Source organism: Dryas octopetala, chromosome 8 (genome assembly GCF_963921425.1).
Source record: "Dryas octopetala chromosome 8, drDryOcto1.1, whole genome shotgun sequence".
Classification (NCBI taxonomy): domain Eukaryota; kingdom Viridiplantae; phylum Streptophyta; class Magnoliopsida; order Rosales; family Rosaceae; genus Dryas; species Dryas octopetala.
The window spans coordinates 15,931,642-15,949,717 of record NC_141373.1 but is presented as its reverse complement, the minus strand read 5'-3'; the positions used below and the strand labels follow the sequence as shown (position 1 = coordinate 15,949,717).

Here is an 18,076-nt window from a genome sequence, read left to right as displayed (position 1 = left end):
CTACAAAACTAGTTAATTAGAACCTCAAAAGTGGCTTTGAGTAAATGAAGTCAAGGCCCAAAAATGGCCTAAAATGTGGCACAAAACGTGGCCCAACATGTATTCGGTCTAGGCCCATGTTCGAGCCGAGTCGATCGAATTCTTCGGTTGACCGGGCATCGGTTTACTGGCTTATCGGTCTCGGTTGCCATGGAGGCTTACTGGAGAGATTCGGTTCAGTCTTCGGTTTAGGTGTTTCGGTTCGGTTACCGATCTGACCCCAACCCTAGTCAACTGGTCATGAAGTATGGACAATTCTGTATAAGCATACCCATCGATCAAAACCGACTTTTTTCGGTATTCCAATTTCTATGCTGATTATCGAATCGATTATTTTGGTTTTCGATAATTATCGGATCCTTTGGTTTTTTGGGTATTTTCGATCCTTAAGTATTTCAATATTTTTGGAATTTTGGTAAGAATTGTTCATTAAAAACAATAAATAAAATCCTGACAAAAAAAAGAGAGTAGTAAATAAAATAAAAACCTAAACAAAAAACCATACATACTCAATCTTTCATAGATTAAAAAACCAACAAGCATATCAGCTATTCAAAATAAGACTTTTGAACCCAGTTTAACTAGAAGTCTAGAACCCAAATAAACTCAAATAAACTAGAAAAATCCAGAAATTACAAAATTAATAAGAACAAATTATACAATCCAGAAAATAAAACTACTACATAAAAACCAGCTTCAAGACCTGAAAATAAACCAAAAACCAGCAAGCCTAATTTCATATCCATACATCAAAGGGAGGCAACAAACATTATCCAAATTTCATATCCATACATAAAAGTAATAGGTCTCTTTCAACCTTAACCTAATTTATGCAATGAATGACAGAGAAGGAGATATGCGAGGAAGAAGGAGAAGAGAGCAGAAGCTCAAATCTTATGTATTGACTTTTCCAATTTTTACATAACCGTCTAAGAAAAGAGTTGTTGGCTCATATACAATGTTCAACCGCATTTTTACCTTTTAGCCCCCCAATATACTGCTACTTGGCAAATTTACAATAAAACAAGTAATAACTAATAAAATGACAACTAAGGCAAACTAAACTGTGATTAAGCTAATCACCACAAATTACAGACTCTTATCAATTACCCTCCTCTTATCATTAACCTTGTCCACAAGGTTTCAGAACTTGAAATAAGGGAACTTGTTGGTGAAGTCATCAAAGTCTTCCCAAGTTGTTTTATCTGCACTGAGCCCTCCTTATTTGACTAGCACTTGAGTTCCAACAACATTTCATTTCTTGTAAATTCTTCTCTGCAGCACAGCTTTAGGCATTTCCTGCAACTTTTCATCATCTGTAATGACTGGTAGACCTGCAATAGGAACTATGGTTGCTCCAAGATGTTTCTTCAAACAGCTCACATGAAAGACAAAGTGAATCTTAGTTCCAGCAGGCAGCTTGAGCTTGTAAGCCACCTTTCCAATCCTCTCCAAAATCTCATATGGACCATAAAACTTGGGGTGCAGCTTGTGGAATGAGTGAGAGGCAAGTGAATGAAGCTGATAGGGGACCAATCTGAGGTACACATAGTCTCCAACCTTAAACACCCTTTACGTCATGTGCTTGTTAGCCTGACTTTGCATTCTGTTCTGTGCAACCTCTAAGTTGGTTTTCAGCATATAAAGAATTTTATCTCTTTCAATAAGAGTTTGCTCAACCAAATCCAATCTAGCGGAACCAAGCTCATAAGAAGAAATATGTGGAGGTTTATAACCATAGATAATTAAAATGGTGTAGATTTGGTGGCAGTGTGGTATGCTGTATCGTAATTCCATTCTACACAAGCTAGCCAACTTACCCAACTCTTAGGTTTAAATCCAACAAAGCATCTCATATATATCTCAAGGCATCTATTTACCACCTTTGTTTGACCATCACTCTATGGATGATATCCAGAACTCATGTTCAATTTTGAACCCTGCAACTTGAAAATTTCTCTCCAAAAAGCACTAACAAATATCACTAACAATGGTAGAAGACATACCATGTAGCTTGAAGATGTTGTCAATGAAGATCTGAGCCACGGTTACAGCTATATATGGATGTGCTAAGGCTATAAAATGTGCATATTTTGTGAGCCTATCCACTACTACAAAAATCACTAATTTAACTTTGTAAGGAGGTAGGCAAGCTAACAATAAAATCCATACTGAAGTCATTCCAAATTTGCTTTGGAATTGGAAGTGGCTGAAGCAATTTAGGTGGGGCTATGGCTTCATACTTGTTATGCTAGCAAGTGAGACATTTAGCAACCCATTTTTTGATATCCTTCATACCACGCCAATAAAATCCTCTTTTGATTCTTTGGTAGGTTTTAAGTACCCCAGGGTGGCCTGCAGTGGGAGTAGAGTGGTATTCTGCAAAAAATTTGCTTTTCCAAGGTGAGGTTGGGCTTAGCATAATTCTAGACTGATACTTAAGGAAACCATTATCAATGTGAAACATTCTCAGCTTAGAATCAACATTAGTAGCAGTGGAATCCAGAGTACTCAATTCTTGCAGTTTATCAATAATCCATCTATCTTGTTCCACATGCCTTCTCAACTCATCTACCCACCCAAAATAAGGATAGGATATAACATTACATTCACTCTGATGCACAATAGGATCCTCTGTAAGTTGCTTTGAACCTTGGACTCTTGAAAGAACATCTGCAACTACATTCTCCACCCCATGCTTGTATTGTATTTCATAGTCAAATCCAAGCAGCTTTGCAACCCACTTTTGTTGAAATGGTGTATTAGCCCTCTGTGTCAAAAAAAAATTTGAGACTATTGTGATCTGTTTTAATCACAAAATGTCTCCCTTGCAAATAACTTTGTCATTTCTTCACAATATGCACAATGACTATAAGCTCTCTCTCATATGTTGAAAAGCTTGATTTCTTGGCCCCAATGCTTGGCTTGCAAATGTTATTGGTCTCCCTTTCTGTTGCAGCACTGCACCTATACCATTCTTAGAAGCATCACACTCAATTTCAAAAGGTATGCTAAAATCTGGTAGAGCTAGGACTTGTGGTGATGTCATTATCTTCTTGAGTTGTTGGAATGCATTTGTAGCAGTTTGGGTCCACTGAAATCCTTCTTTCTTAGTCAACTGATACAATGGCTGGCATATTTTACTGTATCCAGGCACAAATTTTCTGTAGTAGCATGTTAACCCAAAAAATCCTCTTAATTCTTTGACTATTGTTGGTGTTGGCCAATTTACTATTGCTTGCAGTTTAAATGGTTTAGCTGAGACTCTTTCTCTAGAAACAATGTTTCCTAAATACTTCACCTTACTCTACCCAAATGCACACTTATGTTTCTTAACATAGAGCTGATTATTCTGTAACACTTCCAATGCTTTTTGTAAATAATGTAGATGCTTCTTCCAAGACTTGCTATATATTAGTATGTCATCAAAGAATACTAATATAAACTTCTTGAGAAATGGTCTGAATACATCATTCATGAGGTTCTGGAATGATGTTGGTGCATTGGTTAGCCCAAATGGCATAACCATGAATTCATAATGGCCTTCATGGGTTCAAAAGGCTGTTTTTTTCTATATCATCAGGACTTATCTTAATCTGATGGTAACCTAATCTTAAATTAAACTTAGTAAAATATTCACCTCCATGTAATTCAACCAATAATTCATCAATAAGTGGAATAGGTAGGGGTGGGAATGGGTCGGTTTGACCGGTCATTACCGGCCAACCGACCCATTATCGGTCAATCGATAATTCTACCAACAACCGACCCACCAAGTCGGGCCGATAATACCAACCGACCCATCAAAGTTGGTTCAGATGTTGGTTTTGAAATTGATCAAATATTGGTCTAATAATTTCAACCAACCCCCCTATATCGGCCTTATCGGCAACCGACTCACAACCGACCTATAATAGGTGGGTCAGTTGTTGGTTGTCAAAATTGGATTATCGGCCTTGTTGAATCGGGTCGGTTTTTTAGCCGATATGCAACCAACCTGACCCATTTCCACCTCTAGGAATAATAGGGTACTTATCTTTGATTGTTAGTTGGTTCAATTCTCTGTAGTCCATGCACATCCTCCAGGTACCTTCATTCTTTTTAACTAGCAAAATTGGAGATGAAAATGGGCTGTGACTTGGTCTTATGAACCCTGATTGAAGAAGCTCATGTACTACCTTCTCTATCTCTGTCTTTTGTAAAGGACCATAATGGTAAGGTCTGATGCTAGGTGGTTTTGCTCTTGTCATCAATGAGATTTTGTGATCATGGGGTCTGTTGGGTGGTAAGGTGTTTGGGGTTTGGAATACCATGTCAAAGGTGCCCAACAGAGTCTGTAATTCCATCAATTGTTTGCTAGTCGCTAGTCAAGTCACTAGCCTCCATTGCTTTAGTCTCTATAGAATACAACAGAATTCTCAAACTAGATGTTTGCAAGGATTTCTCAATTTGCTGTAGTGTTGCTTCGTGAACCAAGGAGGTTTGTGGATGAATTCTTTCAATTTTAAACCGAGCCTCCCCCACACTGAATTCCAGGGTGAGTAATTGAAAATCCCACAAAACAGGACTCACATATGTCAACCATTCTACACCCAAAACCACATCACTCCAGTGTAAATAGTTCAGCTTCACACTTATAATCACCCATAACCAATGTTGACTTCAAACAATCTTTACTTTTAACTTTCCCACCATCTGCTATCATAACCTCGTAATCACTGGTACTATGCATTTGCCAACCCATCATCTTGACCCATCTAGAATCTACAAAGTTATGAGTACTACCTGAGTCTAGTAATATCTTAACAGGTTGATTATTGAACTCATCATCAGTTAACTCTAAATCCTCTTCATCAAAATTCACATCCAATAGTAGCAACTGTTTCTTATTGCATTTATGCCCCTCACATATTTCTCATCACAATAGTAGCACAACCCCTTGGATTTCTTATTTTGGACTTCTTCTGGGGTTAGTTTATTGAATGATACGCCACTAGTGGCTTAGGGTAAGCCACAATGTTGTGGGTAGGTTTTGGAGATGACAATAATGCTAAGGATTGTGATTTGGAGTTGGGAAATGGTTTAGGGCTTCTTAATTCAGATAACTTGGTATCAATTTGAACAGCAATGACAATAGCTTCATGAACAGTAGCTGGCTTGAACAATTTCACATCATACCTCAATTCCTTCTTTAACCCACCCAGAAAACAACTCTTAAGCAGAATCAGTTCTACCTTCTTCGTTCGATTAGCTAATTTACGAAACTCAGAGATGTAATATTTGAGAGTACCTAATTGTTTAAGCTTGAACAAAGCTTCAGTGCTGTCATCGAACTTCGATGGACCAAACTCCCTGCAAAATGCTCGAGTGAAGTCCTCACACCTTGGCGTTGAAACGAGGCAATTTATCCATCGAAACCATTGCAAAGCTTCGTTCTCCAAAGTAAAGGAAACTGTGACCACTTTTTGATGCTCAAGTGTGTTGTAGTAAGTGAAGAATTACTCCGCCTTATAAATCTAGGCTAGAGGGTCGTCTCTGTCAGAAAATCGGGAAAATTTGATCCGTGATTGCGATTAGGGATGAGGCGGTGTACCCCATCCCCCATCACCACCAAATCGGCGCCAATCCTGGTGGAATCCATCGGCAACCATCTCGGCATCGTCATCAGACAGACTGCCACCACCTGGAGCAAGGTCGCGGCGAAGTTGAGTGAAGGACCAAACTCCCTGCAAAATGCTCGAGTGAAGTCCTCACACCTTGGCGTTGAAACGAGGCAATTTATCCATCGAAACCATTGCAAAGCTTCGTTCTCCAAAGTAAAGGAAACTGTGACCACTTTTTGATGCTCAAGTGTGTTGTAGTAAGTGAAGAATTACTCCGCCTTATAAATCTAGGCTAGAGGGTCGTCTCTGTCAGAAAATCGGGAAAATTTGATCCGTGATTGCGATTAGGGATGAGGCGGTGTACCCCATCCCCCATCACCACCAAATCGGCGCCAATCCTGGTGGAATCCATCGGCAACCATCTCGGCATCGTCATCAGACAGACTGCCACCGCCTGGAGCAAGGTCGCGGCAAAGTTGAGTGAAATAGGGCCTAGCGTAGCATCGATGGTGTTCAGGAGGGAATCCTTAAGGGTTTTGAGATTGGTAGTGATGGAGTCAATCAAATATGATCATCATCGTCGTCGTCATCATTTTCACTCAAGTTTATGTGACCTTCTCTGCGAAGTTCTGCTTGAATTTCTTTTATCTGTTGTGTTTTCTTGTTCTTTTGTTGCTATTTATATCCTAAGGTGTTTGTAATGTGTTGTTTCACCTCTGGTGGGACACTAGTGCAACGTTGCATATTGCTTACAGGATCCATACCTGCAAGGTGGTATTTCTGTCTTGTCACTCTACCACCCTTCATTACAAGGCCACATATTTGCATATTGAACCTTGTTTACTATATAGCCGGATTTGGAAGTGCATGCACCCAAGTTGAATCACGTGCTCTTCCTCTGTTGGCCATAGTATTACCTAATAACAAAAGACATACACAATCACAATCATTAAATTTCATATTCCATTATTATGCAAAATCACAATCACAATAAAATATGCAAAATCGCAATCACAATTCACAATCAAATATGCAAAATTACAATCAAATATACACAATCACAATCAAATATGTAAAATCACAATCACAATCAAATATGCAAAATCACAATAACAATCAAATATACAAAATCCACTACAACAAATATGGCTTAAAGCCACCTTGAATTGAAACTGGATTGAAGTTAGTGGAAAATGACATTTTTTGGAGTCACCAGTTAATATTTTGGTTGTTTTAAAAATTATGATGGAGTTAATGGTTGCCTTAGGTCCCACTAATTGGTGCAATGGTTGACTAATAGGTAGCATGATAAAAATTGAAACCAACATGGAAGATTAGTGGAATAATTATTATTTTTACACTCCAAATTCAACCAAAATTGGCAAAGATGGGATTAATAAAATTTTCATAAATATTATTTGCCACTTAAGACTCAAACTGTATAAGTAATAGTTACAAGTCCATTCCACTATTACAGCCCATTCCCACTAAACATAACCTCAGCCCATTCCCACTAAAAAAAGCTCTAAATATAGAAACCCTAACTCCCTTTTCCTTTTAACATCAGATGCGCCTCCCTTATTTGTGTCTCTCACGATCTGAACTCATCCCTCCATCTGTCTTCACGACCTCACCTCCCCCTCCCTTTCTCTTAGTTTCTCTAGCGAACGCCTCCTACGAAAGCCAAAAGCCAGTACTATAATGACATAATATTGCTTCTGATAATTAACAGTCACATTTTTCCCGTGAAGTGACTGTTATCAATCACTTAAATCCAATAGTCACAGTGCAGCGACCAAATGCTTGACAGTCTAATAGGATGGGGTCGGTATAGAGCTAAACCAACAAAACCAACATCGGTTCTTCTCTAATTTCCCTTTTATGCAATTTTTGAATAAATTGCCCCTGCCACATTGTCAGGCTGTAGGCCTTCTTGTCAGATCCTTATATTGCTTGGCAGTGGTATGTAACAGTCCCTTGCTCAAGTTTTTTATGGTGACAAATATCAAAACAGTCTCTTAATCAAATTTTCAAATTTTAAAGAAGTTGGGGTGTATCTTAATCAAATACATACCCCACTTTTCAAATTTTGTAATTAATTATTCATATTTGTAAATAAAATTGATATATGATGGTGGTATTTGTTATCAATTATGTCCCCTGCCATGGAAATCCATCACCATTGCCTCTCACCCACAAAGCTACAAACATAAAGATAGTAATAAAACACTTGGTTAAAAAGAGGAAGAAAAACAAAAACAGAAAGAACCAGCTTCTTTTTTACAAGCTACTTGCACGAAAAAAGAAAATATCAACAGCTAAATTTACAAAACAAGAAACCAAAAACCCAAATTAACCAAAGGTAAATTACCTTTTGGTATATGTTTTGGGTTCGAGTGTTTGGATGCCTACATATTTGGAGCTTTGAGTATTTCCTGCAGAAATACTGAACAAAATTAAAGTTCCATAAAACAATTCAAGAGAGTTTCATATCAAACACAACCAAATAGTGTTTCAAACCCTAAATAAAAAAACAGAGAGAACATCAAATAAAACAAGCAACGTGCAATAAAAAAAAATCAGTAGTCAAATTAAAAAAAAAAATCAGCAATCAAATTAAAAAAAAAAAAAAAACTAATAAACTAAAGATAAATAACCTTTTGGTCTGTTATTCGGGTTCCCAAATAAAAACAGATGAAATGGATATACCTTATGTTTTCTTTAACTCTAACTGAGAAGGAGGCTGAGAGAGTGAGAGAGAAAGAGAGAAAGGGATTTTTTTATTCCCCAAAGTTACACATATTTCTGCAAAAATCAAACCCAAAATAAATTAAAAAGGCATTAAATTTAGGAACGGAATGAGATAGCATACTCAAATCCACAATCCCAACTAATGAACCAAAACCTAATACAGTACATATATATAATATACAATACATATATATAAAAAAGGGCTTAAAACATAAAAATATTAGAAGAACCCAAAACTATACCCAAGCATATATAGAAGACAGTAAATCACTGAACCAAAATTGATCACCCATTCCCCATCAACCCCAGATCTATTAAGTAGCTGCAACAACCACCAATCAAAATTTAGGGTTTAGTTAGCACTGAGCCAAAAAAAAGAAAGAAAAAAATGGGAGAGAAGAAAAGGGGAGGAAGAGAAAGAAAAGATAGAGGCGAGGAGCCTCGATGACAACTGCCGCAGACCCTCAAACCAGCGGAGGGGCAACCACCAATAGAGGGATAGATAAAGAAAAGCTAAAGTGAGACTTGAGAGTCTCACTTTTCTCTAGAAATCTCTCGTGGGATCCAGAGAGTAAAAAGTTTAAATTAAAATTTGCTAGCTGTTGATCTTTATTGCTCAAGTAAGGCTCTTGATAAATAAAGAGTACTTATTTCTCAAAAGTACATAAAAAGAAAAGTATAAAGTAATTACTTTTAAGTGTAATCTCATTAACTGTAGAGGGATATATTGGACAATAAACAACCCGTTTGTCAGACATTGAGTAAAAACATGTCAAATCCAGCTATTTTCTTTTGCTATATATTAAATATAAATGACAAATGATAATTAGCATGTCAAATATATCTGATAATCAGACACACTTGTTAATAAATTAAGCCAATTAATTTATATAAATCATTTGGGTCTGAGGTCAGTTGCTATAGCAAACAAAAGATACACAGTGCTATAAGAGTCCCCCATTAATCAACGAAAGTAACTAAATTATAACAGTCATCCCATATCATATGCTATAGGGGGTTATTCTAGTAGTGAGCCCAAACCTAAAAATGCCCAAAATAAGTCCTACCCAGTCGCTCAGCTCCCTCTCCGTCGTCTACCTCTGCCTCTCCTGATTTTCCTCTCCACCCTCGACCTAAAAACCCTAAGATCCCTTTAAATCCCAACATTCTAAACCCAAACCCAATCGCAAAAAAAAGATAATTTTGTTTTTTCAAATTTTTTAAATTTTCGATTAATGCCTTGGTCTGAAAAAGTTCATTTTTTCATGTTTCAGGATAATTCCTTCTCTGCTTTCTCTACTGTTCTCAACTCTCTCTACTGCTCTAGGCTCTTGTTTAGGTATATGGGCTTCCTATAATCTCTCTTTTTGCAAGTGTTTTAAATTTCTTATAAGTTTCTTGAGTTTTGAGACAAAGAGATTGATTCGGGTTTAATAATTTTTCACTACCAAAAAATTGGCCAATAGGAACCAATTGTTAGCCACAGATAAAAATCTGTGACTAACTTCAATTCAGTCAACCCAATACCCTTAATATAGTGCAAAAAACCCACCTCTCACTGATCATATGTGATAATAGATCTCACAGATAAATTATATCTATGCTTAAGGATAAAAAAAATTAATTTATTCGGTTATGATATATTATTTATATTGTAAATAATTTGTTTAATATTTAAATATATATTTAAGTCACTTACTGTCAGAAGCTCCCACGTGGAATGGCAGGCGTGGAACATAAAAAGCATAACAAACATTAAAAAAAATAGAAACCCTTTCATCAGAAAAGAGAAGAACACTCTAGAGATTCAGATGAGAGAACCCTCTCACCCATTCCTTCCATCTTCAAAGCTTCATACCCACTGATTTCATCTTCTTTTTCGGTTCTCTTCTGGGGGCCGAAGCCCAAAAAACTATAGATTTCATCTTCAAAGCTTGATTTCACCTTCAAAACTTCAGACCCACATTAGATTTATGTTTTTTTCTAATTTAAGATTCTCAATTTTTATGTTCGGTTTTGGGTATTTTAGGGATCTTGACCGGTGGTGGTTGCAGCTACATCATGGATCTGGGCTGAAGGGGAATGGGTGATCGATTTTGGTTCATATGCTTGGGTATGCTTTTGGGTTCTTTTATGGCTTTTTTATTTCTTTCGGGTTTTATTTCTGAAAAAATGTGTAACTTTGGGGAACAAGGAAATCTCTCTCTCTCACTCTCTCCTTCATTAGAATTAATTTGTCTATTTCCATCTTTTTTGATTTGGGAACACAATTTGACTGGCTTTGGATCTGAAAGTTTCTTAATTTTCTTTATATAACTGTTTGTTTCGTTTTTTCTACAGTGAATACCCAAACCCCCAGAACTTCAAATACCCAGACATGCAAACACCCAAACCCGAAGAACAAACCAAAAGGTAATTTTTCTTTAGTTAATTAGTTTTTTTCTTTTTAAATTCGACTGTTGATTTTTTTTTTTTTAATTCGACAATTGATTAATTTTATAGTGCATGTTGCTTGTTTTATTTGCTATTCTCTCTGTTTTTGTATTTATATATGATTTGGAACACTATTTGGTTGCGTTTGATATGAAAGTCTTTTGAATTTTTTTATGGAACTATTTGGTTCTCTCTGTTTTTGATTATGCTAGAGATGGAACTTATGAAGAATGCTGAGGTTATGAACTTATGATTATGAAGAATGCTGATGAAATGGAAGAGCACATTCGGATGGAAATGAGGGAAGAGCGCATTCGGATGACATTGCAAATTATGCTAGAGATCGAATTTTGGTGGAGCAGTAGTTTTATTTTGGTGTAGATTTAACTTTATTTTGATGGAGCACTTTGGTGTTTATAGGTTTGATGTGTATTTGTCCACGGCTTACAACTGTAATTCAATTATGGTATGAATTATGTAAGAACATGGATTGTTGCCTTGCTAATTTGCTATGCACTGAATGAATCTGTTCATAGAAAATGTGAAAAAAATTGCCCCCATTTCACAAAAAAAAAAAAAAAAGCGGAAAAAATGAAATATTATTAAAATATTTTAAATAGATCCATGTATAATTAAAATATAAAAACATCCATACATCCCACGGTTACTCAGTTACAAAAACAATTATATTTTATTGACATTGATTGTGTAGATGATTATTTTATAGTTGTTGGAGATGGTAAGAAGTCAACATATTATCCCACTGTTTTACACAAAATGTGAGTGAATGGCCTATACCCACCCAAGTAGTACCCACTGACCCAGTTTTAGTAGCTGTTCCGTAGCTAGCTGGGTTAGACACGGATAACAGTGGAAAAATTGGGTAAAGCCCACAGATGTGGACAGTGGCTGATGGCCAATTTTTTGGTAGTGTTTTGTCATGTTCTTGCAGGTTACAAATTTTGGCATGTTCTTTGTTCACATATTATGGTGGTTTTTTTATTTTTTTTATTTATGGTATTTGCTCTGTTTATGATTGAAATCAAAGTAAGTTATGTACTGGTTCTGCTTTTGGAACTATATTTAGCATTTTTTTTTGTATAACTCAATTTGGCAGTAGTTTTTAGACATCCTAATTAACCTTATTTAATTTTAGGTACTGGGAGCCAACTTACGAGGATTCACTTAGTTTGATTGCACAAGTGCCAATAGTAGCTTCATATGTTTATCGAAGGTTGGTAAAACATATTACATGTTACTTATAGCTATATGTTTCACATTGTGATTTGTGCATGTTTTAGAACATCATTTAATCTAAATTCGTGAAACTTTCTTTTAAGTTTTGAAAACTTTTTTCTTATGTACAATATCGTCAACTGACTGTTGGCATTACTTCTCTCCTTTCCCCTGTGGTTTGCAGCTATCAGTCTTTTGACACCAATACATGTCCATATATGTTTTTTGTAGTTGCTCCTTATATAAGATTCTGTTTGAGTTGTCTTAACTAACATTGAGATTAATTCATTCTTGTCTTTTTGAAGGATATATGAGGATGGAAAAATAGTACCCATTGATGACTCTCTGGATTATGGTGCAAATTTTGCACACATGTTGGGTTTTGACAACCACAAAATGCACGAGCTTATGAGGCTTTATGTCACCATCCATAGGTTTGTATAAATTTCTCTTCCTAGGACCATAAATAATTTGTTACTTTGATTTCGAGTTATATGACTTTTAAGTAATAATGCATCACAGTAATCATGAAGGTGAGAATGTTAGTGCTCACACCAGACACCTAGTAAGTTACCCTATATTTTTTTTAAGCACTTTGATCATAATGCTACAACTCTTTGGTTTCTCATATAATTATTATTTTATTTCAGTAATGAGAATTATGTTAAATATCATTTGGCCTTGAAAGATGTGACTATTTGATCCATAACTTGATATTTCTTCGGTGGGTGATGATTTTTTGGAGTTAAATTTGATTGTCTATCTATGAACATCTACTGTTTAATTTTCCCAATTCTCTTGTTTTTAGCTTAAACGAATGGAATGCAGAGCTCATAATTCTGAGAAAGAATCAAAGCTATTGGAAGAGCAACTGGATGATCTTAAGAAGCAACTTAATGAGGTATGCATCTCTTGTTTGTCTTTGGCTCTTAGATACCATTTAATATTTTATGTAGAAAATGTTTATTTAATTTACATAATGCATGTCCTGATGCTGATTTTTTTGGTGGGTTACTTTTTGTGGCCGGATGTGTATTGACAGTTATTGAAGGACAAACTGACTTTGGATTTGAATAGAAATTTGTTTCAAGTCATGTGTTGATGTGATATAGTTTGAAGGATGCGGAGCTGGAAAAGTATAGTTTCTAGTTTCAGTATATAAAACTCTTTTTGGGTTCTTAGTACAGCAGATTTGTATATACAATTATAATTAAATACATTTTTGTATTTTGATGGTTTTTTTTATAATGTAAACTATTCAAAACCCCCTAATTAGAGTTTAGTTATTTCAAAACCTCCACTCTTATTAAAAATAATTCAAAACCCCCTATTAGTCATTTAAACTCTCCCAAAACCCCCTGGTCAACTAACATCCACTTATGTTTGACCCACATTTTTTTAAATATTCCTATTATAACCCTGTTATTCAAACCAGTTTTTTTTTTTAATTTCTCTCATCCTCATCCTCACGCTCTCTCTCTCTCTCTCTCTCTCTCTCTCTCTCTCTCTCTCTCTCTCTCTCTCTCTCTCTCTCTCTCTCTCATTCCTGCACCTTCTCTGTTCTCTCTCCTCCGCGCGCGGCTGTTGTCGGCGCGTGTGGTGTTGTCCGGCAACGGTTGCCAGCAAGACCACCACCATCAGCTTCGTCTTTCTCTCCTCTTTCTCCCTCTGTCATCACTCGCCCCGAATCAAGCCCAAACAGCCCAGATCGCCGCCACTACGATCGGTGGTGCTCGCCGGCGATCTGCCTTTTTCGACGGAGTTGGAATGCCGGACCACCCAAGTCTTCTTCCTCTCGACGTCCTGAGCACGATGGTATGCTCGGATTCTCCATCCGATCAGCCACGGCGGCAGATCGATGCCACAAAGGCCGCGGCTTCTCCGCCGGCGATCTGCCTTTTTCGGCGGAGTTGGAATGCCAAACCACCCAAGCCTTCTTCCTCTCGACGTCCTGAGCACGATGGTGTGCTCGGATTTTCCATCTGATCAGCCACGGCGGCAGATCGAAGCCACAAAGGCCGCGGCTTCTTCGCCGGCGATTTGGCTTTTCCGGCAGCCATTTCCGTCGAGTCAGGTACTAATATTCTTCTCCTCATTGTACTCTTCAATGCTATGTGTTTGGATTGGACCAATTGCTAATAAATCAAAAAACCCCAAATCGAACCTCATTGTGTGTTGTTGTAACTGTGTATAGGGAACTTTAAGCCTACATTTATTGATTAAACAGTTTCAGTTCGTGAAACAGTTTTAGCTCATGAAATAGTTTCAGCTCGTGAAACATGAGTTTTAAATGAATTTTGAATGAAATTATGGTTCTGAAATATGATGAATCAAATTTGCAGGTAGAAACAGATCGAGGCAGTGGCGACTGTCGTGTACTCGTCGCGGGTGAGATGATCGGACGACGTTGTATTGTTGGCTACTCCTCTCATCTCAATGCCTTATTGTATTGTTATTGTTTTTTTTTTATAAGGTTGCTGTGTTCTTTTTAGTGAAACGGAATTCAGTAAAGGTGTAACTGTTTTAGTGAAGTGTAATTGTTTTAGTAAATGTGTAATTGTTTTTTAATTAAGGTGTAATTGCATTTTAGTCAAGGTGTAATTGTTTCATCACTTAATTCAGTTTCAGTAAGTGAATTCATAACTGAATTCTTCAATTTAGTGTAACTGAATTTCTGAAATTCAGTTTCAGTGTAATTGAATTCTTGAAATTCAGTTTCAGTGTAATGAAATTCAATTTCAGTGTTTGATTTTAGTTTTAGTGAAATATTGAGTTTTAGCAAAAACTTCAATTCAAAAAAAAAAAAAAAAAAACAGTTTCACCAAAATACAGTTACAGTGACGTCAGCATGTGTCAGCATGCGTCAGAAGGGTAATTTAGGATTATAAGTTTTAGGAGGTTTTGAAAGAGTTTCTAGATGGGTGGGGGTTTAGACAAATTTTTTTGGTGAGTAGGGTGTTTAAAATTAGGCACTATATAAGTTTTAGGGGGTTTTGAAAGAGTTTCTAGATGGGTGGGGGTTTAGACAAATTTTTTTGGTGAGTAGGGTGTTTAAAATTAGGCACTATTTTTTATATATATGGAGTTACTGCACTTCTCCTTTACATGATTAATGTTATTAATTTACCAGCTGCAATTTTAATTTGATGAGAAAATGCATTTTGAATTTTAATTATTTAGTCACCAAAGGCTATGGAGGCATTCTTTTAATTCAAGTTGCTCTTCACCAATAAAGCAACTATCTGCAACAATGGTGAGCTTCTATTTGCAACTACCTGCAACATTGGTGGAAGCATAAACTGTCAGCAGTTCTTGTCTCCAAACTCCCACCATTCCAAATATTTGGTTTGGTTAGCCACATTGCCACTCCTTTCTTTGCAACCAACAGCCTAAGAGTGACTATAAGGTGGCTATTGATCCTTCAAACCTATCTTTAGTTGCTAATGCATCAATAGATAACATAAACCAATAGTGGATTTAAGAGGAAAATGGTGTAGTGATCACAATTAAATATACACAATCACAATCAAATATGCAAAATCAACCCAAAATTATACAGTCAATTCCAAAATTAATCACAATCAAATATACATAATCACGATCAAATATGCAAAATCAACTCAAAATCATACAATCAATTTCAAAATTACTCAATTAACCCTAAAATTTCAATTTTAGAAATACTCCAAATTGGAAAAATCAAATATTAGGGGAATTAAAGCCCATGTTGAGAGGAGAAAAACCGACCAAAAATTTTGGTGATCGGAGGTCAAAGGTGGCCGTAATCTGCGAGCTGGGTGCGCTCAAGGGGAGGATTGGGTGTTCCCGAGCTGGGTACGCACAGGGGGAGGAGGAAGGGGAAGAGGTAGGCTAGGGGGAGGACAGTCGGCGGCTGGGTAGATGGGTCACGTCGAAGGCAGGCTAGGTGGTCGGTGGCCCCGACCCAAGCTAGGTGCACGCAGGGGGAGAAGACAGAGAGAAGAGAGAGAGAAGAGGGAGAAAGAAGACAGAGAACTAGAAAAAGAGAGAGAGTGAAGTTGCGTGCAGGGGGAGAAGATAGAGAGGAGAGAGAGAGAAGAGGGAGAAAGAAGACAAAGAACTAGAAAAGAGAGAGAGTGAAGTTGCGCGCAGGGGGAGAAGACAGAGAGAAGAGAGAGAGATCTGAGTCTAAGAGATGAAAATGAAAAATGTGGTTAGGAGTGTTAGTCACAGCGAAATTTCGAGAAATTTTACAAAAACGTGAGTGCGAGGTGTTCAAAATTTTCAAAATTTCGTAGAAATAATTACAAAAAATAATGGATGCGTAATAAAATTTCGAGACCCAAAAAAAACAAAAATTTCAAATTTCATTTTTTTGTAAGTCTTAATTCCAATATATATTGCATGCTTGTGTATTATGCAAAAGTTGTATCATCTTATTCTTTTCATGTATATGCTCACTTTTCGCACATAGAATTTTTTATTATCTTAAACCTTAATTATTGATTTACCACTCAAAACTGTAACTCATTCTCACATTGCCACCTGAATGATTTTTTGTTTCAGATTACTACCTGTAACTTACATCTGTGTCCCATTTTGCCTTGTTCCGTTAACAACTCTGTTAAAAATGCTGACGTGGCCGTTAATGCTAACGTGGTACGCTGGATGTGCGCCACGTGTCACATCTTTGCTTTTTATTTTCGGATTTTTTTATTTTATAAACTTTAAAAATTAATTAAAAATAGCTCCGAACTCAAAAAAATACACGAAAAAATTCCTAGGGACTCGTCTTGAGTAGCACTAATTTACTAAAAGGTTATATTCCCAATTTACCTTCTAAAAATTTTCAAAAAACTAAAAAGTCCAAATTTATTTCTAAAAAATTAAGATAAATTTTTCTCAATTAAATAAATTCTAGAATTTTCGTAAACTCTCGGACGAATTCTAAAAAATATTTTGAAAATTACCAAAAACCTGACTTAGAAAATTATTTCGAGACTTTACAAAAATTCTAGAATTTTTCTAGAATTTATTTTATAGAGAGAAATTTATTTTTCTCTAAGACTGAGAGGTTTTTTGGGCAACAAGTGTTCACAATAAAGGTATTGTTAGTTTTTAGAAGACTAACGGTATAGATCTCGTATCTTTTGGAGTTCGGGAGATTATCTTATGAATTTTCAAAGAGTCTAAAGTATTTTAGTTTTCTAGAAATAAATTTGAACTTCCCAAAATTTTCTGAAAATTTTTAGAGAGAAAATTGGTATTTGACCCCATAGTAAATTAGTACTAGTCAAGACGAGTTTGTAAGAATTTTCCGTGTATTTTTCTAAGTTTGGAGCTATTTTTAATTAATTTTCAAAGTTTATAAAAATAGAAAAATAAAAAAAATCAGAAAATACAAGAAAAGATGTGACACGTGTCACACATCCAGTGCGCCACGTCAGCATAAACTGCTAGGTTAGCATTTTTAACAGAGCTGTTGACGGAACAAGGTAAAATGAGACACGATGTAGGTTGCAAGTGATAATCTGAGACAAAAAAGTTTTTAGGTGACAATATAGAAATGAATTACAATTTTGGGTAATAAATCGGTAATTAAGCCTTATCTAAATTTTCATGAGTCAATGACCAAATTCAACAATGTCAACTCTTTTTTGGGTAAATGAATGAAATAGATGTCAATATTGGATAGATGCTAAGCAAGGAATAAAATTTCGTTTTTTAGGGGTATGAAAATTTTAACACTATACCAAAATTATTTCGAAAAATTTCGCTGAAATTTTTCGAAATCCTCGAAATTTCGTCGAAATTTTCGATGTAGAGACCGGAGAGAGAGAGGGGAGGTAGAGACCGTCGCCGGAGAGGGAGCTGCAGATCGAGGCGCGCCGTCGTCGGAGGGAGAGAAGAGATCCGGGGAGGGAGAAGGAAGAAAGAGATTAGGAAGGGAGGAGGGAGAGGGAAGAGAGAGATTATGAAGGGTGGAGAAAAAATGGTGAAGGGAGAAGAAAAACAAAAAAGAGGAAGACTGAAGT

General features: G+C 36.3%; 1 long non-coding RNA gene and 1 pseudogene across 1 annotated transcript; one reads left to right on the top strand and one right to left on the bottom strand.

Moving 5' to 3' along the window:
• Nucleotides 1-1,293: 1,293 nt before the first annotated feature.
• LOC147277610 (uncharacterized) lies at nucleotides 1,294-6,072 on the bottom strand (annotated as a pseudogene).
• A 4,128-nt stretch (nucleotides 6,073-10,200) lies between these two features.
• On the top strand, nucleotides 10,201-11,297 carry LOC147277609 (uncharacterized). Its single transcript, XR_015124085.1, has 3 exons — nucleotides 10,201-10,506; nucleotides 10,734-10,805; nucleotides 11,039-11,297. It is a non-coding gene; the product is annotated as an uncharacterized LOC147277609 (long non-coding RNA).
• The last annotated feature ends 6,779 nt before the right edge of the window (nucleotides 11,298-18,076 follow it).